Source organism: Lissotriton helveticus, chromosome 9 (genome assembly GCF_964261635.1).
Source record: "Lissotriton helveticus chromosome 9, aLisHel1.1, whole genome shotgun sequence".
Taxonomy (NCBI): domain Eukaryota; kingdom Metazoa; phylum Chordata; class Amphibia; order Caudata; family Salamandridae; genus Lissotriton; species Lissotriton helveticus.
The window spans coordinates 1,009,473,147-1,009,496,096 of NC_136070.1; positions in this window are offsets into that span (position 1 = coordinate 1,009,473,147).

Consider the following 22,950-nt stretch of genomic DNA (forward strand, 5'->3'; position numbering starts at 1 on the left):
ATGACAATTGGCCAGGTAGAGCCAAAAGATTACAATACTATCTGAGAAAAATAAATGAAAGACCTGAGCAAGTAAATGAGGTTACTAGTCAAACTCTAAGCAGTCAATTGTGAAAAACACTTGAAGAAGTCCAAGACTGAGAATTTTGAACAATAAATTCAAGGGTTCTGAGTGGACTCACATAATATTGGAAGACTTTGAAAATTTAGATTTGAGCGAAGAGACAGAGGAAGAAATAAATGCTGCACAGATTGATGAAGGGAAAGTGAGGCCTCCTTGAAAACCCAGAGCTTGAATTTGCAAATAAACAAAAGAAAAGAAGAGAAATCTTCTTAGACTAAATTGGCTAAAAACAGGGTTACTGAACGACCAAAACGAAGTTGTGCTCAAAGATGTTGTAGAGCTTGTATATGTAGCATTTTGTTAGTAAATACAGTATGGATATTTCTAACAGTAGCAGTACCTTATTTGATGATAGCTAACAGAAAGAATGAGACAGTTAATAGTGGAAAGATAGCTATAATAAGAGGAGATAGGGTAGAATTAGAAACAGCAGATGAGATAGATTTACATCACACAGTATCAGATAATGACACATCATTAAAAGTCTTCACAAAGTTGTTATTCCAATACGTAGATACAATGGAGAATAGTAATTGTTATGTGTGTATGAAATTACCAGCTTAAGTATCAGAAGGTGTCACATATCACCACTTACCTTTAACATATGGTATTTCATATAGTATATTAACAAGTCTGTTCTATTGAACAGGGAAACTTCACTATTATTATTCAAACTTAGATGTAGTATTTTCAGAACTTCCTACTCAGAAAAATATGAATCCAGTACTTAGTAGTCAAGATGCACAGTTGATGCGTGAATTTTTCTTAACAATGAAGTCAATAGATTTAGTGAAGGCACACAATAATAATCTAACATGCATATTACGTGAAGAAGAGAAAGTGTTTTTGAATTTAGTTGAGGAAAGGAGACAGGATTTCCAAAAGAAAGCTAAAGAACAGAAAACCCATGTACCTCAATGGGCAGGAAAAGAAGGAATTTATGCAACTGGCAAGGCTCATGCTGCCATGTCCTAGACTTTGAGAAGAAAGGGAAAACCTGCCTCCATAGGTTAAAGACAGATTATAATAACGTATTCATTAGTTCCAGTGAATGTGAACAAAACTTCCTAATTCTGGGAGGTTGGGTACTAAAAGGGGGAACTGATCCAGTATTCCCTGGGGTTTACTATGTGTGTGGGAAAAATGCTGACTATAAGCTGCCTGCACTGTGGTACGGGAGTTGCTACTTTGGGATAGTATTTCCAAAAATATATCATGTAAAAAAAATTACTGGAAGCAATGAAAGCATTAATGAACTAACACAAAGAAAGAGAGCTAGTTCTCCAGAAATAATAGGTGACATTTTTGGTGCATTGATACCTTCAGTGGGAGTCATTCTAAATTCACATAGAATTTGTTCGGTTGTTAACATTAGTTGATCATCTTTCAACTGATACTGCTGGGGGTTTCTTGATGATTAATACGGAAAGGGTTGCGATTAGATCTATGGTTTTACAGAATTGATTTCCTCTTGATATCTTATTGGCAAAAGAGGGCGGAGTCTGTAGAATGTTGAAAGTCCAAAATTGTTGCACTTACATACCTGATAAAAGCAGGGAAATTAGAGGATATATCAAAAATATTAAGAAACTTCCTGAAGATTTCCACTGGAAGTTGACAGTGTATGGAAAAGACTAACAAAGACTATTTCTTCAATAGGGACTTGGTTTTCAGATTTAGGGAAAAGTATTTTTGGTCAAATAATTCTTCCGTTAGTTGGCATAGCAATAATAGTTTTAGCAATAATGATAAGGTGTAAATTTTGCAGAAACAAAGGAAAAAGAAGATATGAAGTGAAAGGAAAAGCAAAGAAAAGGAAGTTTGAGGAGATTCAGTTAGAAGAAATTAAAGGAAAGCTATATAAGAGGATAAAAGATTTAGAAAACAAAGATGAGATTAAGAACAAAAAGGGAGGAAAAGAAACTGAGGTACGCTAAAGTCGGCACCTGATTAGGATGGGTAATTTTGTCATGGCACAAAATGCCATCAGAGAGGGGACTGATGGAGCAAGGACTCGTAGAAAAAAGATTTGCTCAGAAGCAATCCTCTCATTTAACTCCCTAACATGTTACTAATTACGTATTGTGTAAAACTAATATGCACCACATAAAACGAGGGTTAGAGAAACTTGCCTATGTGTTTGCTAACATGAATAACTCGAGTGGCTTTCTAAAATGGCTGCAAACGGGAAATCTTTATTGCACCAGCGTCAACTGCATCTACGCAGTATTACGAGCTGTTGCTTGGAAGGAAATTCTTGCGCAAGGGCAGAAGATGCTAATATGGAGTCTTGAAGACTCATAAGATTTGCATCTGCTTGCTTGAAATTAAATTGAGTGAATTTACTAATGCCAATGCCTGGAAAGTATTAATAAGCAAAGGGGATTAAAGTAGAGATGGGTCGTATACAGTGAAACCACTTATTATTGAAAATAACATATGTCTTTCTGACTTTATTAATAGTGCGCATTTGGGTTTCTTGGGTATGTCTGGAGTGAGTCGTGTCACATGATTCTGGCACATGGCAAGTGGAAGTCATCCCAGAAGGATGACGTGTGGTTCAAGAAGAGTGCAGGGCCACAGTCTGCCTGAAGCCTGATAAGCCGGCAGTGCAAGACCTGAATGAATAAGATCACATATTAAAGTTGAACATTTGTATCGGATATTATGTGAATGCAAGTGGGAAAACAAAGTATGAATAAAAATTAAGGGGTTTGGTTTATTAACAAAGGGCTAACTGAAAAGAATGATATGGAAGCTTGGTGTGATGATCTTCCCCCCTTGCCTGACCAATCAGAGTTAGTATTTTTATGATATTGAAACATTAATGGGTGGTACATGATGAACGAACAGGTATAATTGAGGTCGTTCTTAGTTAGTTAGAGAGACGTCAATGATGAGATGCTGTGAGCCGAGGGTGCTGTGGGAGTAGCGAGAGATGCTGATGAAGAATCGAATGCAGAGCTTAATATCCTAAATTATTAGACTTAGAAAGAAGATCGCGGAAGAATCTCGAGGAGGAAGAGAGTGTCAGAGAGGAGTGTGACGTGATCGTCAGTGTTCGAGAGGTCATCTATCCTGTCCTGAATCCTGTCCTGAAGTCTTTGTCTCCTGATCTATCCCAGGGGACCACTACCAGCCCTTTGGCCAGGGGGATGGTCTTCACACCATCCTAGGTAAATATACATTTTGTGAATGTGCAGGTGATCTTTTCTTTCTGTCCTCTCCTTTCTGAGCATAAGTCATTGCAAGTTTGAAATATGTGTTGATGATGATTAATTGAATCTTCTCTCCTATGAGTATTAGTGAATGTGCTGTACTTTGAAGTGGTTCACGTGCAAATAATTTAGATAAGGAATTTACTTGAAAATAAAGGTTAGAAGTAAGTTAAAATGTTCACCATCGACTAGTTCAATTAATGGTCCATTGACCAGAGGAAAGAACTTCTTGATCACTGAAAGTTTGGTTAGGAATAAGGAATAACCAATCTCGAAGTATGAAAAATATTAAACCTTGACTTCAGTGATTTACTCTAATTGTGTGTGTGTTTATGGGCCCAGGTGAGTATATGGGATTGAAGTATCTGTTGCTGGTATGCAGCTGGATCACCAGCACAAGGGATAACACATTAGGTGCGCCGTATCCTTGTGAATATGGTGCTTTCCTGTGTTTGTGAAATGTAGCTAAAGTACTTTGCACAGCTTTCTTGTGCCATTTCTAGATGAATATGGCCCTCAGTAGGTACCTATCACCATTCCTGGCTCTACTACCATCTTGGATGTGGCACCTGTGACTATAACAGCCTGCCATGTCAGTCTCTTGGATATGGCCAGACATAATATAGGTGTCGTAGGCACATGAGGGTCAATGTATGATTTAGAGTACCATCACTGTGTGGCAGTAAGTTGGCTGCCAGGACCAAATTTGAAACATCTAGAGGAGGTATATGCGCATACAAGCGCATGGGGCTGATGAAAATTATATGTAACACCCTACAGATAACTAACTCTGGTCCTGATGAAATAGCTTGAACGTCAGTGAGTGTAATCTGACTAGTATGACAGGGCCCATCCACTTAGAGTAGGCACACAGTGGTAGTGAGAACAATGCTGGCATCCTGCCATCTGAAAGGGTAACGAAATGCTATTTGCCATCCATACCCTTGCGTAACAGCTGTCCTATGCATCAATGAGGAACTGAAAGTGTAATGTATTGCACCTTGATTGTCAACTGCATTTCTCATGTCAACATCCAAGAGACATCAGTAATAGCATTTCGCCATCTCATTGCAAAGGATGAACCCTCACCTTTGTGCCAGCATGCTGTCCCGGACTTCAGCAATGAGAGAGATGATGACAACATGCCAACCATTGACCAGGACACCCTCCAGGAACTCCTGGTCTCCATCGGGACACCATCTCCAGACACAGGGAGGGTCAGCAGGGTTGTGGCATCTCCACATACCCGCCTACCAACCAACAGGCACCATATGCCACTCCACCCAGACCCATGGACTCCAAAGACCCACAGATTACCTTCCAATGTACTGCACAGGAGTCCAGCATGAGTTGGTAGAGCAGGAGCGGGTGGGGAAAGAGATTGTGGCTGCCACCCTATAGAGAGTCCATGGTGCCTTAGTCCCAATAGAAACAACACTGCCACCATCAGAGGCACCTACTCTCCGCTCCGTGGCCTCCAGCAGTCCCTGGTTGACATCACTGATGTCATGAGACAGAGGCATGAATAACTGCCCTACCAAAGTGGCACCAGCAAGGTGGCCAACCAGCTGGGGCAACGAAAATCTTCTTGGACTCCATGAAGCAGAAGTAGGGCTCACACTTTTCTGCCATGGCTGTCCACCACTGCGATGTTGCTGCTGTGTTGCAAAACCAGCAGTTCCTCTTTGCTGCTGTGCTGCCTCATGTGTTGGCACAGATGAATGTTGCTGCAGGCATAGGATCTACATCTTCCGCCCCTGATGTTTGTGTGCCTCCCGTGGCTGCCGCACCTACAACACCACACTCACAGGAGACGTTGCACACATTAGAGGAGGAAGATGTGGACGGTACCTCTTTCCAACAAAGTCTCTGGAAGCACTCATGTGTGTCACATACCCAGTTTCTCCTTTCTTTGCCCTGTGTATATGAACATGCCTGGGAACATCGTCTGCCCCTGCCCTCATATTGACTTCGCGCTGTTCACCTTGAACATTTGTGGACTGTCAATGTGGCCAATCCTCCCTAATGACATTGTGGTTCTCCTCCTGACTGAAACAGTCCTCTCCTCCACATGTCCCATGACATGTTCCTCACATGGACTCTGTCTAGACATCCACTGACTCTAAACATTTTTTAGGTTGTTTTCCAATGAACTTTACCTGTGAGCCACTTCAAGACTTGCACTTGTAAATAAATGCACTTAGAACTACCTGTGATTTGTCTGTCTGTAAGAGTCATAACCAGTTTGATGAAGGGCCATTCTGTGAGGCAAATACACCAACTACTTGACAAAGGGACATGATTTATGTTGAGTCAGTGACAGTTATTGTACATATCCTTTTTTGAAATATATAAATGTTACTGTGTCATATTGAACCATTGGTGTATGTGGTTTCTTCCCCCTCTGATATCACTTGAGCCCTCCATTGCGATTGTGCATCCCATTATCAATATTGATAGTATTATTCCACAGGAACCACTGCATTTTGTATCTAATACTTACCCTGGTTCCTTAGTGAGTAGGATTCCCGTGTCCTGTCTCTCGACTTAATTCATCTTGCAGCTTAGAGTGACCATACACATGCCTATTATCAATCATATGAGATGTACTAAGCTCTAGTTACAAAGGCAGGGCAATTGTTGCACAATGCAATTGCAAAACTATGGAACATGTAGGTATGACCATGTCAGTACTTAGTATGCTTGGGACAAATGTTCTTTGGTACCCATGGAATGGTGCACATGTCACATTTACTGTACATTATTGTGCCTCTGCATCCTGCAATGACCTTTATGCTATATGGATTTGCCACAGTAAGATGTGCAATGGCTGCAAAGTACATGTATTGTCTTACAAAGTAGTGTAACTGATATGGCAAGGACCCATTTTACTGAACACTTGGCAGGTATGACATGTAACAATGGATGATGCATAAGTACCTCACATCACACAGAGGCATCTGAAACCTCTCCTATCTGAACTGTTGTAAGTACATTGTGGACAATGCCACAACTCATTACACAATACCAATTTCATAGCATGTGCACCTGACATGCATTCCGAATTCTTCACAACCACATCCATGTTCAGACGTGTATCCACTACCACATATATACGCATAGTCTGCCCTTGTAATCATGGCTTCCGCCTCTATTATGTGGTCCCTCCCAGATTGGCAAAGTGTTCTCCTTGACAATAGTAAGAGGCTGATAGACATGCAACACTTAATAGCCACTTTTCCTGACCTATTTATCTTCATACAAATGTTTATTTGTGATAGGGATGCAGCATTGATTCTGTCAAGCCGTACAGCATCTGTCATCACACTTCATCCTTGTACTACACAATTAGAATTGATGAAGGCCATCACTGGTGAAGGTGGTGTCCTTGAGGTTATCCACCTCACCACATGTGTATGATGGGATCACTGACATAATATCGACGACACAAATATCGAGATACACAAATATCGAGTCAAAAATATCGATTGACAAAATATCGACTCCCTATCTTCAAACAGGTAAGTACCAAAATATCGACTCCAAAATATCGACTTACAAAAATATAGACTGTCAAAATATCGATTTTTTTAAATGTCTTAAAATTAAGTTAAAACTAATATAGTAATAAATATATGTAATATAAACTTAGAAATAATTAATAAAAAAATGTAATTTTAATAAATAATTTATATAATTAAAAAAATTATATCACCAAAAATTACACACATATATATATATATATATATATATATATATATATATATATATATATAAACATATTATTAAATAAACATATATAACATTTTAGAAAATGTTTAAAATTGATTGTTACAACTATAGTGAGTTCAACATTAGCAAAAGTGTTGGATAGCGTAGAGGTAAAATTTACTACTCCCACTCCAGTGGGTGCAACAGTAGGGAAAGCGCTGGATAGCGTAGAGGTTAAAATTACTATTCCCACTCCAGGGATGTATGACGTTACAACGCATACTTTTACAACGCCTGCCATTACAACAAAACTTTTACAACGCAAACACTTTTACAACGCATACATTTACAACGCAAGATTTTACAACGCATATACCTTTACAACGCATACCATTACAACGTAAGTATTGGTAAGTATATAATAATTTTTTGAATATAAATTAATAAAAAATATTATAATATAATTTAATTTTATTTAATTTTATTAAATACATTTAATTTAAATGTAATTTTACTTTATTTTTACAAAGTACCCCTGTACCCCAAAAACCCAAAACTGACCCTGAACCCTAAAAATACCCCTTTACCCATAAACTGAAAACTGACCCTGAACCCTAAAAATACTCCTTTACCCGAAAACTGACCCTGAACCCTAAAAATACCCCATTACCCCAAAAACTGAAAACTGACCCTGAACCCTAAAAATACCCCTTTACCCAAAAACTGAAAACTGACCCTGAACCCTAAAAATACCCCTTTACCCAAAAACTGAAAACTGACCCTGAACCCTAAAAATACCCCTTTACCCAAAAACTGAAAACTGACCCTGAACCCTAAAAATACCCCTTTACCCCAAAAACTGAAAACTGACCCTGAACCCTAAAAATACCCCTTTACCCAAAAACTGAAAACTGACCCTGATCCCTAAAAATACCCCTTTACCCCAAAAACTGAAAACTGACCCTGAACCCTAAAAATACCCCTTTACCCAAAAACTAAAAACTGACCCTGAACCCTAAAAATACCCCTTTACCCAAAAACTGAAAACTGACCCTGATCCCTAAAAATACCCCTTTACCCCAGAAACTGAAAACTGACCCTGAACCCTAAAAATACCCCTTTACCCAAAAACTGTAAACTGACCCTGAACCCTAAAAATACCCCTTTACCCAAAATCCCAAACATATAACCTTTTAAAAATAATTATATACTTACTAATACTTACATTGTAATAGTATGCGTTGTAAAGGTATCTGCGTTTTAAAAACATGCTTTGTAAATGTATGCGTTGTAACAGTTTTTGCGATTTAAAAGATTTGTTGTAATGGTAGTGCATAGTAAAAGTAGCGTTGTAAACGTTGCATACCCACTCCAGTGGGTGCAACAGTAGGGAAAGTGTTGGATAGCGTAGGGGTTAAAATTACTATTCCAACTTCAGAGAGTGCAATAGTAGGGAAAGTAAATACTTCACAAATAGATATAAATAACATAAATAGTAATACCAATTACAAATAATTAAAATATTAAAAAAGTGTATAAAAATATTAAATATTTATTTATAAATACAAAATAAAATTATTTAATTATAAAAATTGCCTACTCATACTAATTAATTACCTATTAACAATAAATTAATTTACAATTTAAAAATTAATAAATTAATTTCAATGACCAATTATATTTTAATTAATTACCAATTAATAATTAATTAACAATTAATTCTAAATAAATATCAATAAATAAATTAACATATTTAATAAATTATAATTAAATTACTTCCCACCCTATTCCCCTATAAACCCACAACCCGCTACAGAAAATAAATTACTAAAATTAAAATATTTATCAATTAATCAATTATAATTAATTACCAATTATATTTTAATTAATTACCAATTAATAATTATTTAACAATTAATTCTAAATAAATATCAATAAATAAATTAACATATTTAATTAATTATAATTAAATTACTTCCCACCCTATTCCCCTATAAACCCACAACCCGCTACAGAAAATAAATTACTAAAATTAAAATATTTATCAATTAATCAATTATAATTAATTACCAATTATATTTTAATTAATTACCAATTAATAATTAATTAACAATTAATTCTAAATAAATATCAATAAATAAATTAACATATTTAATTAATTAGAATTAAATTACTTCCCACCCTATTCCCCTATAAACCCACAACCCGCTACAGACTTATATTACACAAAAAATAAAAATTATTATTAACTTACCTTAAATTCGATATTTTTGTTGTCTATATTATGTCTAGTCGATATTATGTCCATTCTATATTTTTGATTCGATATTATGTCCATTCTATTCGATATTAATTTTCTCTAGTCGATATTTTTGTTGTCTATATTATGTCTAGTCGATATTATGTCCATTCTATATTTTTTACTCGATATTCTGTCCAGTCGAAATAAAAGACTCGATATTATGACTGCACACCGTATGATGGGGGTCCATCTACAAGACATACTATGTAAAACACATCAGTAAACTTAGAATATATATTTAAAACAGAAGCACAGTACATATGCATAGCTATTGGCTTTGTAAGCCTTCAGGTTATAAGTAATAAAATGACACAGTTGGCATGGCTGAATGATACACTTTGGTAAGTCCGGCTGAAGTGTACATACATGTGAAGAGCCAAAACATGCACCTGTTAGCCAATTTGCGGAACCAGGTCATAAACCTCCTCACTTCCAAATTTCACTATGGTAGCTGACTTTGATGAATCTCTGCAACTACATAAATCACATACCATACTCAGATAGGTATTGCAAAACCCAGGCCCTCTTAAATGCTGACACCAGGAAATGAGTATGCTACGTACATCTCACATCATGCATTCCCTAAGTTAGGTGAGCTCAGTACCTGTCAGTGCTGCTGAGTGCATGATATTGTTCTCACATGTTCCATGCATCCCTAAGTTTGAAATAGCATAATTGAACAATAACACATATGGGATAGTTTGGGTTGTGTCATATTCAGGCTAGCATACCCTTGGATTCAGTACCATGCGACATACATTTGGCCTCTCATACTAGAGGCATGTAATAATAATAATAATAATAAGGGAAATTTATAAAGCGTCTGGTTACGCACACCGGCGTGTCCCCGCGCTATGGTGAGTGGTGGTGGCAAAGTCACCCCAACCGGCAGCGGACCCAGCCTACCGGGTGTACAGATATGTTTTAAGTTTCTTCCTGAATCTGGGCTCAGAGGGCTCCAGGCGCAGTTCCTTTGGCAGACCATTCCAGCTCTTGGCAACCAAGTACCTGAAGGACCTACTCCCCATACGTGCTTTTTTCACTTTGGGGACCTTCAGTAGCCCTGAGCCAGAAGAGCGCAGGGCGCGCGGAGGCTCATACCGAGTAACCAGGTCCTGTAACGGTGCAGGTGCCTTCCCGCACAAAATGCGGTGGCATGTGCAAAGAGCCTTAAAGTCAACCCTACTTTTTACTGGAAGCCAGTGGAGTGCTTGGAGGGCTGTCTTTGAAGGCGATCTCTTCGGAAGCCTCAAGACCAGACGAGCCGCTGCATTTTGCAGCACTTGAAGACGGCTGATGACCTTGCCCATTGCCCCCAGATAGAGCAGGTTGCCATAATCTAATCGTGATGTTACGAGGGCATGTACCAGCATCTTCCGAGCTGCCATGGGAAGTAGATCGAGAACTTTCCGAAGGCTTTTCAGGACACCGAAGCATACCCCCACCACCCGGCCTATCTGAGGTCCGAACGTTAGGTCTGCATCCAGCCATACCCCAAGGTTTCTAGCTTCCTGGCAGGGTGTAGGAGTCTCGGATGGCCACCTTGCCGATGACCACACCGACGAGCCCCCCCCCACCACGAGCACCTCCGTCTTGCTGCCGTTCAACCTCAGGCAGTTGGAAGACATCCAGGTAGCCACCTCCTGCATGCAGGCTCTGAAGCTGTCCGCAGCAAGACTGGGCGCGCGTGAAAGGGAGATGACAAGCTGCGTGTCATCGGCATAAGACACTATGTGCAACCCATAGCTTTGGACAATGGCTGCCACCGGGGAGACGTACAGATTGAATAAGGTTGGGCTCAGGGACGAGCCCTGCGGTACGCCCTGAGCCAAACTAATCTCCCTTGAGTAGCAGTCTCCCTGTCTGACCTGAAAGCCTCTACCTATCAGAAAGGACTGGATCCATTTTAGCGCAGCCCCTGAGATCCCACCATCATTCAGACACTGTAGCAAGGTGGTATGAGCTACAGTGTCGAATGCTGCGCTAAGGTCCAGAAGGATCAGGGCCATGGTCTGACCCTCGTCCACTCCCTGGTGGATGGTTTCAACCGCCATGAGTAGTGCCGACTCGGCAGAGTGGCGTGGCCGGAATCCAAACTGGGAATCGTGTAGGAGGCTGGCCTCCTCCACAAAATCCATCAGCTGGATGTTCACGGTTTTCTCCGCCACCTTAGCCATATACGGTAACAAAGAGATAGGCCGGAGGTTCTCAAATTTCTCGAAGCTGATGTTCGGCTTCTGTTGGAGGAGGAGAACCACCGCCTGTTTCCAATCTCTTGGTACCGTATTGGACCTAAAGGAAACTTCCAGAACATGTCTAATGTAGGGTTCCAAAGCCACCAGGCTACCAAATAGCCGTTTAGGCGTTGTAGGATCCTTGGGGGATCCTGATTTTACTGAGCCACAGATCTGTATGAGCTCCTCAGGGGGTGGGATGACAAAATTAGTCAGCATATATTGCTCCCCCCTTCCCCTCGAATTCTCCCTAAACTCAGGCCCCGTTATAGGTTGGCTTGGGAAGGAAGAGTAGATTTTTTCTACTCAATACGATTGCAAGCGTGTACCGAGCAATCAACTGGTACCACAGAGGACTTCCCAACCGAAAGAGTTTTATAGATAGAAAACAATTCTTTCGTAGAGATCTCCGCCTCCCTAATCCTATTGGCATAGTAAGCTGCATTAGCCTTCCTAATTAATCCATGGTAAAACCGTCTCCTTACTACATACACCTGTTTAGCCTGATTGCTGAGAGTCACCCGCCACTGCCTTTCTGAGCGTTTACAATCTGCCTTTGGTGCACGAAGTGCATCGCTATACCACGGGGCCGTTCTCTGAATACGACGGCACGCTTTTATCCGGGAGAGTGGGGCGGTACAATCTAGCGCCTCAGTAATGCGCTTGTTCAGATTCATGTTAGCTGTGTCCACATCAGCCCCCCCCTGGATCCCCCCCTCTGATAAGTGCTTCACTAAACTTTGCTTGAGAAAAGGTGGCCCATCTCCGACTAGGATAGTTAAGTGGTGCCCGTTCCGGCAGTCTAACGCCTGGAATCCGCACCAAGAAGGGCACTAGGTGATGGTCCGACCAGGGGACTGGGATCGGAGTTAGGGCATCCACTCCCCCCCCAGTTGGCAAATATGGGGTCCAATAAGTGGCCTCGCTGGTGGGTAGGATCTTTTACTTTTTGATCTAACTGAAGGGCATGCAGCTCTTGACAGAGATCCATGGACGCTGTATCCGTGGGATCCTCCAGATGCAGATTTAGATCCCCTAGTACCAGGAACTTATCTCTGCGCAAAGCCGCCTCTGTAATACCCTCTACCAGGCTAGCCCCAAACCTGGCATGAGGGCCAGGCGGTCTATAGATGAGAAAGCCCTTCAATGTGTACCCTCCATTCACCTTGATGGTAAAAGCACCTGCCTCACTATCCATAATTACTGATTGCTCTAAATGGCAGCACAGCCGTTGCTTAGCTACAATAGCTATACCCCCACCTCTGCCGATAGGTCTATCTTGCCTGACCATAGTGTATCCTTCAGATAGAGCCTTAATTACATCTAGTGCAGAATCCCCATCCAACCAAGTTTCAGTGAGGAACAGTAGATCCCACTGCCGCTCAGTGATCAGATCGTAGACATCCAGTTTATGCCTACGTAAAGAGCGAACATTGAGCAGACCACAAGACAGCTCGGTGTGCTCACTATCAGCCTCCTTCTCCTAAATTGTAGGCAAACTGACAATGTCTGCATCCCTCATTCTCATCCACCCTCATGCTATGTAAGCAGGAGCTAGTAATATCGGTTCGGAGGGTAAGAAGCTGAGCCCTACTCCAATGCAAGTGGCTTTCCGGTGGACCAGGGGTTATGGCCCTGGACCATGCCCGGCCGCCCGCAGACGGGCTTCACTTAGGCGCAACTTCGGCGCGCCATTGTCGCGCCCGCTGCGCTCGTCCGCTGCGCTGCCGGGTAGGCATCCTCCTTTTATCCCCCCACAGCGTCAGCAACACTAGAGCGCTGCCCGTCCTCCCCTGCGCACCGGAAGTGGCTTGCTCGGACCTTCCCCGCCCTCTGCTCCAACAGTGCTAATCACCGGCGTCAGAACGAGGCGGGAAGGAGGAAACGAGCCAAGCCCTCCTGCGTGATGTTCCTGCCACTGCAACTTCCTTCAGGTAAAAGACCTCAGCAGTAAACAGTGCCCCCAATAAAAGTTAAGAGTCACCGTAAGATGACAGCACACAAAGGAAGCCTGAGCGCTCTCCTCCTAATGCCCCTCGCTTTTAAAATCAGCTTTAAAATAGCAATAGTCAGCTTTAAAACAGCATCAACACACGCGCTAGTACTCGCGCCGTCTAAGCAGCAGGGACACTGCCACTGTCCACTCACCGCCATGTACTATGTGAGACTCATATGTAAGGACAGCTCCAGTGGCTCGGGACTCAAAAACACATCCATGAGGCCATGCAAAGGCAGCATGTGGGATTTGCTAAGCATTCAGAGGCATGTAGTCTGGCAAGCTAGTGCAAAACATAGCGTAGCTATAGTGGACATCAAGGAGCCATACCTTTTACATAAGAAATGCTATTCTAGACCAGTCATATGTGTTTTGCCATAGTCAGTGGTTAGTTAAGCCGTGTAAGCCATGACAGGCCTCATTAATGCTTGACATCCCTGGGGAGGTATGCCAAGAAGGATGATTGGCACATCACTATGGGCCTTATTTACAAGGCCTTGGAGTGGCCTGTGCATCATTTTTGACAATGTAACAAGTGACATCCCAGCAGTGCAAGGGGCTTGTAAATTAAGCTCCTTCATGCGTAACGTATGATCTGTAATGGCCCTTCACAACTGTACCTCACAAATGTCTGTTGTGAAATATCTGCACTACCTGGCCTGTCATCATATGAGTGGTGTGGATGGGCTATGGGCATGTAACTCAGCTCTGTGCTTCCCTGGGACTCATTTGTATCACCTACAGGAAAAGGAATACTTGTGTGGCCCACACAGCACTACAGATAGCACTGGTGTACAGATCGTGCCAGCACTATAGCCACAGCATTTTCCGCTTTTGCTTGGGGGCATGGCTAATTTGAGTCAAAAGTCATGTGAGCCATACTTAATGTTATCACAAATTATGAATGGGTACATGAGACACATAGGATAGCAGACAATTCATGGGTACTTACCAGGTGCCCCACCAACTTTGATGCCAACAAAATCCAGGAGGTCCGACTCCCTGATGACCACATAGGCCCAGCAGAACATCCTCAGCATCTTAAGGCATATACACTCCCAGTGTTCTTTGCAGACCTTCACAGGGTAGCCCTGGATGACACGGTCCCCACTGGCTACCATGGCAGGCAGGTAATGCGTAACCAGCCACAGGCAGCTCCCAAACTCCAGCTTAGTCACTGGGTGAGACCGACTCTTCCCCGGCATGATATGATGCCAGCCAATTTACAAAACCCAAACAAACCTGAACCCCCCCCCCAACAATCCAATACTATCCCTATAACAAATATATCACAAAAGACAAACACCCCACAGCACACAGGACAATAGACAACAATTAAGCACAAAAAGGACTTGAGGGACACAACAGGGATGGGAGACGACCTTTACTACGCGGGAGTTACACCGCAGTAGGTTTACAACGCGGGTTTTACAACGCAAGTCGTTTCAACGACTTGCGCTGGAGGGCGCTGCAAGCTAAGGAATAGTACCATTTACTATCCAACACCTTCCCTACTGTATGTAGACTGGTGTTGGAATAGTAAATCGTACTGTCCCTAAGTCCAGCGTCCTCCAGCGCAAGTCGTTGAAACATGCGTTGTAAAACTTGCGTTGTAAGATACAGCGATCAAGATGATCATGTTGTATCATCATATATTCAACAGGTACAACAGACATGACGCACCATCTCCAACCAAACCAAAACCACTCTCCAGCACAACCAAAATACCACCACTTCCAAGCTCAGACAGAAAAACTGTGACTCAAAGTAAAAAGGGAAGTAACTTAACAGTTTCTGGTTTGCAACATGCAGAATCCCTTACATCACTTCCCTTTATCCATTACTTCACTTCCTGGGCGATGCGTCACGTTTTCAGCCGAAGCATAGATTTTTTTTACTCTGCCAGTCAATGCGTCAATTTCACACAAGGCCTGACAAGGCACAATGGGGTTTTTAGTATGCGCCAGCTGGGAAGCATCAATTTTAGCTGACGCAGTGGCTGGAAAAATCCTGCTAAATGTCATGCATCATTATTTTTTTACGCAATAGATCTAAAGTGTGCTTTTTGTTGTATTGTTATGTTATGTTATGTTATAGCCACACTTTTTGACCGCATAGCTACCCCAAAGGGTGCCCCGGCGCTTTAGCAAAGAGGCCTGAAAAACCCCAGAAAACTCAGAGGCAAATACACTATAGACGCACTGATTATACGGAGAAGAGGACGGTCTTCAACTCCCTCCTAAAGGCCAGAAGGTTATTAGCCTTACGTAGGGGAAGAGGGAGCTCATTCCAAAACCGGGCTGCCATATACTGAAAAGACCGACCTCCCATCCGAACTCGTTTGACCGCAGGCACCTCCACTTTAGCCAAATCAGCTGATCTTAATTTCCTCCGTGGAACATAGAAAGCAATACGCTTCCTGAGGTAATCAGGGCCAGTAGAGTGGAGGGCTTTAAACGCCAACGTGAGAATTTTAAACCTAATTCTGCTGGACATTGGTAGCCAATGCAACCTGACCCGCAGCAAAGAGGCACTGACTCTCCTCGGTAGGCCAAAGATTGCTCTGGCCGCCGAGTTTTGGACAATTTGCAATCTGGACACAAGATATTTAGGCAATCCTGCAAAAAGTGCATTTGCATAGTCCAGACGCGATCCCACAAGCGCTTGAACAATGTTCTTGCGATATTGCAGGGAGAGCAGTGGGAGAAATTTCCCAGCTAATCCCGTAATGTGTGGACGAAAAGAGAGATCGTCGTCAAACACAACTCCAAGATTTTTTACTTGGGAGGAAGATTTCTCAGGTGGAAACATGTCCAGGGGCCACCACGACTTCCAGCCAGGGCCAGGGGCACAGCCGAAAAAGAGTAGCTCGGAATTATCCGAGTTGCATTTCAGGTTCTGTCGCTGAAACCACGCAAAGACTGCGCTCAGACAGTCTTTAATTCTGCCGCCATCAAAAACCTCTCCCTTCCTGCAGGTGAACAGGAGCTGGGTGTCGTCAGCGTATGAAATGACCCGGGCTCCAAATGCCTCCGTAACCTCCGCCAGAGGGGCCATATAGATGTTAAAAATGGTGGGGCTCAAGATAGACCCTTGAGGCACCCCCACCTCTAGCGAAGGCATTTCCGCGGAGAACGGTGGAGCCCAGATCACCTGTCGACGGTCGGCTAAGAAGGATTGAAACCAATCCAACACCGTCCCCCGCAGTCCTATCTCCCTGAGTCTTGAAAGGAGACCTGCGTGTGGGACGGTGTCGAACGCCGCCGACAGGTCCAGCAGGACCAACATAGCCTTTCCCCCATGATCAAGCGTCTCCCTGATGGCGTCGGTCACTTCCACAAGAGCTGTCTCCGTGCTATAATTGGCACGGAAACCAGATTGGGAGCCATGCAGCAGTTTGTTGTTCTCAATAAAGGTGGTAAGAGTGTGCTGAACATGCTTCTCCGCCACCTTCGCCAGAGCAGGGAGGAGGGAGATTGGTCTATAGTTGGCCAGCTGCAAGGGGTCTAACAAAGGTTTTTTAATCAGCGGCAGGATAAGAGCGTGCTTCCATTCTCGAGGAACCACCCCGGAGCTCAAAGACAAATTAAGCAAGGGGTTCAGCAAGCTGTTTACAGCTGAAGCCACATTGCCCAGGCATTTAGCCGGGCAAGCATCCAGAGGGGAACCCGATTTCAACCGAGAAAGCAGCTCAAGCGAGGTTTCACAAGACAGCTGGGGAAAAGCCGACAAAGTGGGTCCGGACTCTACTTCTACAGATGGCAGGAGCTTCTGATCACATCCTGAGGCCACCACATCCAACAAAGGCTCCACCCCGGAAAATGAGTCCTGAATCTTTAAAATCTTAGCGACAAAAAAGTCAGCAAGCTGCCTAATCCACACTTCAGTGTGGGAGTGTATGCGGGCGCCAGCAGCAGGATCCACGAATTCCTTCACAATTCTAAATAGTTCCCGGCTCATATTATCTGCTTGATCTATTCTATGCTCAAGATAGATTTTGTTGGCTTCAACAATCTGTTTATGGTATAGTTTTATGACATCCCTGTACTTGATTTTCTCCACGGGATCGTACTTGCGCCGCCAGAGTCTTTCCGCCTTTTTGCACTCTTGGCGCATTTTCCGTAAAGTGGAGGTAAACCAAGGAGCGGAATCCTGGCAGGGAGCTATTCTCGCTGGCTTCCGAGGGGCAAGCTCCTCAAATCTTGCCTGAAGCCAGTTTTGGACCGACAACAGGTCGGCTTCTAGATTTCCTGTCATTGTGCAAGGATGTTGACAGAGTGCATCAGCAAGCATGTCTGCTGTCACTAAGTGAAAGGCTCTTGATTGTCGAGACCCATCCTTGTGAGTTCTGTGGCTAGTCTTGCACTCAGATACTAGAACAAAATTTATTAAAAAGTGATCGGACCATAGAACAGGGAGCGGGAGGGACACCTTAAGCGGCACCGTAGAGAATATTAAGTCAAGCGTATGACCTTTAACATGGGTGGGACTATCAATAAAAGGGACAAGCCCTAGCATCGCGGTGATATCCCGTAGTTTGGACGCTTCGGCATCAGTTGTTAAGTCCATGTGCAGATTTAAATCGCCCAGCAGCACGCAATGCGCAGAGCGCATGCAGGGTACTGACAGAGCTGACTGCAAGTCCTCGAAAAAAGAACCGATAGGCCCTGGTGGTCTGTAAACAAGAATCCCTGAACAGGTCTGTGACGCCGACAAATGAAGAATAAAACCAAGGGCTTCACAACCAGCGATATTATCCACAGGGAAAGAGGAGCATCCCAAGGTCTTATCGACTATCAGGGCCACCCCACCACCTCGACCCCCCGTTCTATCCTTTCTTAAAATAATGTAATTGGGGGGAAGGGCACAGGCAATATCCGGTTCTGAGCCCGCCCCCAACCAAGTCTCTGTCAGGAAAAGACAGGAAATTTTAGAAAGTGCAAGGAGATCCCAAATCTCCGCCGAATGACGCGCCAGGAATCTAGTATTCAGTAAGGCGCAATGACATTCTGAGGGGGGACATGGTATAACACGAGTTGGCGAAGATAAAGGACGCCATTCACACACGGAACATCCTTTACCCAGTTGGCGACCGCCGGGGAAAAGAAATTTGCAGTCCAACCCAAGTGGGCGTAAAGCAAATAAAGCAGAGGCACTGTAGGTAATCATCCTGGCGCGGCTGAAACAAGCCGGCGCCAGACCACAGGGCCGAATGCTAGATGACTGAGCCGACAGCCAGAGTCCCGCCTCACACGCCTCCGAGACGCTGACGAGCGCAGACGGGCAGGACTCTGGCACGACTCAGGCGCAGGGAAGGCGCACCGCTGTGCGTCACCGCTGCGCGTCACCGCTGCGCTAGCCAGGCGAGCTTTAAATAGCATCGTCTCGGCGTCCCAGGTGACCTGGACGCTCAAAGATGGCGCTCGCACTTCTTCCCTATCCAAAATGGCGCTGAACCCACACCCTCCCGGTAACCCGGACCCGCCAAACAGCGGTGGTGTTTACACAAATTACTGTGCAGGTAAGGGCCAGGACAGAATAGCAGCAGGGAGGAAGGCTAGAAATAAAAATAACAAGAATGCAAAAAAACGAAGGAGATTAAATGTTAAAAGCAGGAGCAAACAAGCGCGCGACCAGCGCGGTCCACAGCGAGGCGCCAAGAGAAATCTCGGCCTCAGGAACCCTAAGCAGGCTCACCTTGCAGCCGGCTCGCCCTAAATAGCGTCGTCTCGGCGTCCCAGGTGACCTGGACGCTCAAAGATGGCGCTCGCACTTCTTCCCTATCCAAAATGGCGCTGAACCCACACCCTCCCGGTAACCCGGACCCGCCAAACAGCGGTGGTGTTTACACGAATTACTGTGCAGGTAAGGGCCAGGACAGAATAGCAGCAGGGAGGAAGGCTGGAAATAAAAATAACAGGAATGCAAAAAAACGAAGGAGATTAAATGTTAAAAGCAGGAGCAAACAAGCGCGCGACCAGCGCGGTCCACAGCGAGGCACCAAGAGAAATCTCGGCCTCAGGAACCCTAAGCAGGCTCACCTTGCAGCCGGCTCGCCCTAAATAGCGTCGTCTCGGCGTCCCAGGTGACCTGGATGCTCAAAGATGGCGCTCGCACTTCTTCCCTATCCAAAATGGCGCTGAACCCACACCCTCCCGGTAACCCGGACCCGCCAAACAGCGGTGGTGTTTACACGAATTACTGTGCAGGTAAGGGCCAGGACAGAATAGCAGCAGGGAGGAAGGCTAAAAATAAAAATAACAGGAATGCAAAAAAACGAAGGAGATTAAATGTTAAAAGCAGGAGCAAACAAGCGCGCGACCAGCGCGGTCCACAGCGAGGCGCCAAGAGAAATCTCGGCCTCAGGAACCCTAAGCAGGCTCACCTTGCAGCCGGCTCGCCCTAAATAGCGTCGTCTCGGCGTCCCAGGTGACCTGGACGCTTAAAGATGGCGCTCGCACTTCTTCCCTATCCAAAATGGCGCTGAACCCACACCCTCCCGGTAACCCGGACCCGCCAAACAGCGGTGGTGTTTACACGAATTACTGTGCAGGTAAGGGCCAGGACAGAATAGCAGCAGGGAGGAAGGCTAAAAATAAAAATAACAGGAATGCAAAAAAACGAAGGAGATTAAATGTTAAAAGCAGGAGCAAACAAGCGCGCGACCAGCGCGGTCCACAGCGAGGCGCCAAGAGAAATCTCGGCCTCAGGAACCCTAATGGGATGTGTAATGCATGTAATACTGTACAGGCATTGCGGTGTTGGCCATCAATAGTTGAGTGCACCTGTTTATCATCTTTGCATGTGTTTACTATATGTGCTGACAGTAAACATATGTGTGGGTTCCTCCTTTTCAGGGATCATACTATGCATTTTGCCCAAACACTATGGTAGCACAAGGGCGCACCTTCCCGGAGGTGTCCTGTGAGTTAAATTAGTCTCAGCTCCCGTTTACATTGTATTAGCTTCCCCCAGGGATGCAACAGACTACCACTGCCTTGGGGTCAATGCAGCCACATCTATGACAATTCAGCATCCTGACATACAGTTTCATGTCCCACAGTAGAGGCATCAGCCTGTGTGGAAATTTAGGAATGTGCAGAGATTCTGAAAGAGGATTTATGGATGGCACTGTTTGATTGTTTGAGTAGTTGCCATTCATATTAAAGGGCCATACCCCACAGGAATGTTACAGTCTCATTATTTGTGGCCAACATGATCCTCAGTCATGCTGATTGTGCTATGGTAGATCACCATGCATGCCTTGGCGTGACCTCCTACATATTGCTGATAGTAAGGCTGCATAAATCACACCATACTTCCTTCCTATATCTAACGAGGAGGTGGAAACCTTACCTTGCACAGCTAAATCTGGCTCTGCCCTCGACACCATCCCTGCTAGGGTAGTTTCCTCCCTCCCCAAACAACTATCCTCGTCTATAGGTACCATCTTCAACCTCTCCATGAGGGAGGGTTGTCTTCTCAGGATTGAAAGACGGCACTAGTTATTCCCATCCGTAAGAATGATAAGATGCCGAGATTACAGGTAGCCTGGATCCTTCTCAATCTGGATTCAGGCCCAAATACAGCACGGAATCTGCTCTGTTAGAAGTTACTGATAACATCACGATGACCCTAGATGGGGTTAGTCTACGATTCTCATGCTGTTGGACCTCTCGGCTGTATTCGAGATGATCTCTCACCAAATCTTGCTCAGGAGATTAGAGGATATCGGACTTAGTGGTTCAGTGCTTCAGTGTTTGACTAGTTTTCTATCTTCCCACTCCCAGATTGTCAATCTGAGCCCTTTTCGGTCGAAGCCTCAGGAATTGACCAAGGGAATTCCTCAGGGCTCGTGTTTGAGCCATACATTGTTTAATATCTACATTGCTGCCTTGACCAATCTTCTTAGATCCTGTGGCTTCACTCCGATTTCTTACGCTGATGACACCCAGCTCCTCTTTTTGTTCAACAAATCCTCCTTGTTGGCTCAGTCCTCTTTCTAGGTGGGTATGATAGCAACCGCAAATTGGAAAAAAAGTAATTTTCTCCAACTTAATGCTGAGAAGATGGAGATTATGCTCTTCGGTGAGGCTCCGTTGCTGTGGTCACCTGATTGGTGGCCAGCAGCCCTTGGTTCTACTCCTGCCCCAAAGGCTCTGGTTAAAAGCCTGGGCATTCGCCTCGATCACGAGTTGTCTTTGAAGGAGCACACTGCCTACACTGCCAGCAGTTGCTTTCAGGTGTTGGGTTTGCTTTGTCGAGTCTTCCTGCATGGTCATGAGTCGATTGGACTACTGCAATGCTCTCCTGATATCTGCTAATGAGTCCTCGATAAGCAGATTGCAGGTGGTCCAAAACACGGCGGAACGTCTTATTATGAATACTCCTTTTCTCCCCTTGCTTCAACGCCTACACTGGTTGCCCATTCGCAAGCGGTCAAAATGTAAAGTTTGCTGCATTGTCTATAGGGCCTTGCATAATAAGGGTCCTTCTTACATTGCCAGGAAACTTAAGCCTTATGTCCCTATCAGGACACTCAGGTCGGGAGACAAGGATCTTCTTGTTGTTCCTCGGGTGAGGAAAACTAGGTTAGGCGTCTTTCTCCTACCTCGCTCCCTTCTATTGGAACCAGCTTCCAATTGACCTGAGACAGTGTCCTGACTATCTGCGTTTTAGAAAACTGCTTAAAACTACCCTATTTCTTTAAGGTCTGTCTACCTGGCTAGTGAAAATCCTTAGCGCAGAGATACCCCTTCAGGGGTGATTCAGGCGCGGTATAAAACCTGTTAATAAATACTACATTCTGCATCAAGACATTGCTTGGGCATAGCAGTGGGTGTTCACATGCAACATTGTTGCACTGGCAAACTACAGTATTTAGCATTTGTTTGTGTGATATGAGATCACCTAATGGATTTGACATGTAGATACAGTTATTTATGTAGTATATGTAGACTGTAGTTTTGGGACTGTGTTCCCATGCACATCCTATGTGGAACACTTCAAAGTCATCATACTAAGAGGCCGTACAAATGGCAAGCAGCAGGAGAGACACACACACAGTCATTCCACACTATCTACATTACCACACCATGTTAATTGTGGCTGGCAATGGAGGACTATCTGCTACAGGTGGTTGGCATGCACACTATTTCATTTGTACCTGATGATGTTCAATTCTGTTTGTTACACATAGCTGCATGCATTAACTGTGTTACAATTAGTAGCAGGTCAAATATGAATGTTTAGGTGTTTACTGTGACTATGGAATCAAAATGCCTACACAGTGATAGTGCTCATACATTTATTTTAAGTAGGTTAACAATGTTAAATCTGTCATCATTGTTTGATATCATGTAGATC